Source organism: Elephantulus edwardii, unplaced genomic scaffold, assembly GCF_000299155.1.
Source record: "Elephantulus edwardii isolate Elephantulus edwardi_28Jun2011 unplaced genomic scaffold, EleEdw1.0 scaffold00126, whole genome shotgun sequence".
Taxonomy (NCBI): Eukaryota; Metazoa; Chordata; class Mammalia; order Macroscelidea; family Macroscelididae; genus Elephantulus; species Elephantulus edwardii.
The window spans coordinates 9119231-9124382 of NW_006399876.1; positions in this window are offsets into that span (position 1 = coordinate 9119231).

Consider the following 5152-nt stretch of genomic DNA (forward strand, 5'->3'; position numbering starts at 1 on the left):
TCTTTGGAATGGGAACAAATATAGATCTCTTCCAGTCAGTTGGCCAAGTGGTTGTTCTCCAGATTTCTTGGCACAACTTGGTGAGCACGTCCAGGGCAACATGTAATAGCACGCACTTTAATCCTACTCACTTTCAGTAAGCAATGCTGTGTTTCTCTGTATAATGCAGCCTGTCTTCCTCTGATCCTGAAGTCACATTCTTCTCAATGAAGTCCAGTTCCTCAAATTACTTGCTCAGCACACAGATTGAATAGGTATGAGACCCCTAGGAAGGGTATAATTACTGGCCAAAAGTAATGTAGGAAGGGAAGCTTAAGGTGGTAGTTGTTCTTTTGTTATGTACCGTTGAATCATCTGCGACTCATAGAGACCCAACGTACTCTGAACCCTGCCCTATCTTGAGCCTATGGCCCTTACCCCAGTTATTGAGTTCACCCACCTCACCCACGGTCTTCCTCTCCTGTACTGTCCCTCCACCTTTCCACGCACAATGTTATTCTCCAAGGACTGGTCCCTTCTGGCCACATCACCAAAGTATGCGAGATGGAGCTTCAAAATCCTTGTCTCCAAGGAGAAAGTTGGTTTCAACCTCTTTGTCCTCTTGACATGGTATGTTCAATATTCTTCTCCAGCACCACAGCTCCAAGGCATTGATTCTTCTTCTGTCGTCCTTAGTTATTGTCCAGGTCTCTGATGCATAGCAAGTAATTGGGAAGACCATGACCTGGATCAGACCTTGGTCTCTAAACTGACATTGTTGCTCTTCAGCACTCTGGAGAGGTCCCTGACAGCAGACTTTCTCAAAGCAATTAGTTTTTTTATTTCCTGGGTCCTGGTGCCAAGAGTATTGATGTTGGAGCCTAGCAAACTGATCTCCAACCGTTCTCAACCTGTCATGATGCTGCCAATTGGCCCAGTGGTAAGGAACTTTGTTTTCTTGTTGTTGAGCTTCAATCATCAAAAAAGGTGGTTAGGACCAACCTGCAGTGAAAGGTTGGTAGTTCGAACCTCCTCAGATGCTATATGAAAGCAAGACCCGACAGTCGGCTTCCAGATTACAACAGAGAACCTCAGTGAGCAGTTCCACTCTGTGGCACACGGGGTCACTAGTGAGTCAGAATCAACAGGAAGCCCGATACCAGCAGGTTACAGAGGAGAACCCTTAGGTGGCAAAAATGCTGGAGCTCTGCTGTTAACTGAAGGTGTAGGGGTTGAGCCTGCCCAGAGAAGCCTGGAAAGAAAGGTATTTTTATCCTTGTTCTCCTGAAAACTCTGCCAGCCCGTTCTACCTGGACACACGTGGCGTTGCAATGGATCTGGTACCAATGAAGAGAGAAGGGGCACTGGCAGCTCAGGGGCAGAATTCTCACCTTCCATGTGGGAGACCCTGGTTCGATTCCCAGCCAGTGTGCCTCTTGCACAGCCATCACCCCTCTGTCGGTGGTTGTCTGTGGAGGCCCACATGATACCAGGGTATGATACCAGGGTGTGGGACAAGCTCCAATGGAGCTTCCAGACTAAGATGGACTAGGAAGGAAGGCCTGGTAATCGACTTCTGAGAAAAACCTTAGGGTCACAGAGGTCAGATCTCCACCCAGTGATGGTGATGGCATAGCCTGGGCTCCGTTGTGCAGGACGGCTGCCCAGGTGGGGTGGTCCTGCCCTGAGGGCTTCTCTTACGTGGTATGACAGCCTCCCAGAGACTCAGTCCTGGTGTGGCCTGTGGAAGAGCATTCTGGAACTCAGAAAAGTCCGAAAGGGCTGACAGCCTTAAACAGCAGTCTCCCAGAGTGTGAGGGGCCACCTCCCACAGCGCCAGGCGAGGGGGGCACTGTCTGTGCTCACGCCTCCCGCCCCCTGCGTCATTCCCTCCCTGCGTCACCTCAGCAGAGGCCTCACAGCTGGGAGAGAGCTGGCTTCCTCCTCCAGCTGAATCTCGTTTCCCTCCAGAGCATGCCTTCTAGCAGACGCCTGTCTGGTGGCTTCAGGTGAGCACAGCCCTGCGAGGGAGGACATGGCTGCCTTTGCGGGTGGAGAGAACTGTCCTCTGCTTTGTGAAGTTTAGGAGGACGTTGGGAAATGAAAGTAAGATTTTTATTCTCCCTCATGGCTCCTCTTTGGGCAGGGGAGGAAGAGGGTTTGGGATGGAAAGTAATATGGTCACCTTGCTTGGCTTTTTAAAAAATTGTGATTTGGGTCAAGTTTTTTAAGCTAGTTTTCCATTCAACACTCTATGCACATTTTGTTCCATTAGTTGCATCCCTTCCATATAACAGCACTCTTCCCTCTCCCTCCCGAGGTTCCCCAGGTCTCTTAATCCTCCTCCATTGCCCCTCCTGCTTTCAGAGCTTGGCTCTGGGTGGACACTGCTCTCGTGTTCTTGGATGGTTGATGGATGTGAGTGGCGTGTTCCTCACTGGGGTTACTTGTGACTTTCTAGGCCTCTCTGGTGTTGATCCTCAGATGTGGGTCCAGTCCCAGGTCTGACGGGTGGCCAGGGCCACAGTCCCGGGTACCACCAGTTTCCATCACATCTGACTGGTGTTTTCAGATGACTCCGGTGTGGACCCTATGAACCTGGAGAAAGGATGAAAGTCATGCAAGTGTCAAGGACTCTCGTTCATAGGGTTACTATGAGTCACCTACGACTGAAAGGCACTGAACAACATAGAGACCCGTTGGCCTAGTCAACCAAAAGTGATACTACCAAGCCAAATATGGGTGACTCTAATCCACAGCCCTCAGACTTGTTTTTCATTGTTTTTGGTCAAACATTCTTTTAGGTCATATAGCCCTGGTGTGTCCCCTTGCCATACAAAGGTATCTTGTGGTCGCGATGAAACTGAACATTGTGACACTGATGTGTCAAATGCGATAATGCTTACCCATGGTGGACAGTGTTGGGTGGAGCTCCTGATTAAAACAAGCTTGGAAGCAGGAGTGGCATCCACTTTTGTAAATAGGTTGCCGTTGCTATGAGTTGCCTGTGATTTGACGGCACTTAATAACAACAACAACTGGTATAGAAGGAGCTGGAGCAGATGGAATGGGAGCTGAGATGTGCTGCTGTGTGTGGAGATCAGACCAGAGGGTTGCGGGGTAAGCAGGCCGTAGGCCACAAGTGAGGGAGGACTGGGCCTGGAAAGGCAGAGAAGACAGATCAAGGAGAAGAGAGGTTGAAGACTGGACCGGAGCTGGCCACCGTCTAGAGGTGAGGAGTCCTGGAGACCAGACAGGAACAGGAAGCTGGGAAGCAGCCAGCTGAGAAAACGAGGGCTCCCTGCCAAGAGAGTTGCAAAGAGGAAGAAGTGAGTGATCAGCCATGACAGGGGTTGCTGTGAGGTCAAGGCGAGGCCAACTGAGAGTGCAGCTCAATTAGGTAGCCTTTTTGTGTCCCCAGGAGCACTGGTCCATGTGTGGTTGTTCACTGTAAGGTCGGCGGTTCAAACACCACAGCCGTGCGGCTGGACAAACATTAGATTGTCTGCTCCTGCAAAGATTTCCAACCCTTGCAAACGTATGGGGCAGTTCCATTCCGTCCAGGAGTCAGAATCCGCTCAGCAGCACTGGGTTTGGTTTTTGTTGGGGTTACGAGAACTGTGAGGACCCCTGGTGGTGCCATGTTTAAGCACTTGGCTGCTAATCACACGGTTGGAGGCTCGACCACCACAGCCACTCCACAGGAAAAAGATGTGGCAGCTGCTTCCGCGGAGATGGCAGCCCTGGGATGCACTTGGACTTGGTCTCTGGGTTGCTGTAACTCAGATCCACTTAATAGCAGGAGGCTGGACTTGGCTTCAATCACTTGCTTCCTAAACCCTTATGCCCTGGACCTGCTGCAGGAGGTCATTACATTCTTTGGCTTTTATTAGAACGTGACTGGGTCTCCACATAATACTCAGTTTCTACCACTTTATGGCTTTCTTTAAGCTAAAGTCCAGGGCCAAAAGTTGTTTCCTCTGAGAAACTTGGAGACTGTGTGTTCTCTGTGGTGGAGAATTAAGAAACTCAATGTCTGTGTCTCCCTTTTTCCCTGGTTTCTTCAGGATATATTCCCAGTAGTACAATTGCTGGGTCAAATGGTTTTTCTATTTCCAACGTTTTGAGAAAGCACCATACCACCTTCCACAGTGGTTGTACCATTTTACACTCCCACCAACAGTGAATAAGGGTTCCAGTTTCTCCACAACCTCGCCAGCATTTGTTGTTTGCTGTTCTGTTAAATGTTGCTCTTCTGAGATGAGATGATATCTCATAGTTGTTTTGATTTGCGTCTCCAGTAGAGTGAGGAAGTTGGAACATTTCTTCACGTGCTTGTTGGCCATCATGCGTCACAGTCTTGATTGTCCATTCCTTCCTGCTCTTGTCTTGTTTGGAAGTTTATCTTCAAGTGTATTGAAAAGGATGTTGATGTTGTTATTACCAGATACCCTCAAGTCAATTACGACTCAGTGACTCTGAACACAGATGTGAGTGGCCTGTCCTGGACCGTCCTCACCTCATCTGATGCGCGTGAGCCCATTGTTATAGTCACTGCATCAATCTGTCTTTGTTGCAGGTCTTTCTCTGCCTGACTGTCAACTTTTCCCAGAATGAGATATTTTTCCAAGGATTGGTCCTTCCTAACTACATGCCCAAGAAAGGTGAGCCAACAGAATGTGGAAATTATTGAACAGTATCATTAACAGCACATGCAAGCAAAAACCTGAAGAAAATGGCTACAATAACACATAGAAAACTACAGAAGGTCAAGCTGGATTTAGAAAAGGCTGTGGTACCACCGATGTCATTGCTGATGTCAGGTGGATTCTGGCTGAAAACAAAGAATAACAGAAAAAAATGTCCTATTTGTTCTTTACTGCAAAGGCATTTATTGGTGCAGATCAATACCAATTATGGCTAACATTGAGAAGAATGGGAATCCAAGAACCCTTAGTGGTGTTCATGCAAAACATACACCTAGACCAAGAAGCTGTTGTAGGAACAGAGCAAGGGAACTACGTGGTTTAAAAATCAAGAATGGTGTGTGTCAGGATTGTATCCTCTTTCCATACCTATTCAATATGTAAAGAAGCTGAATTCTGTGAAGAAGAATGTGGCAACAGGATTGGAGGAAAACTCATCAATAATCTTTTGTATGCAGATAACACAA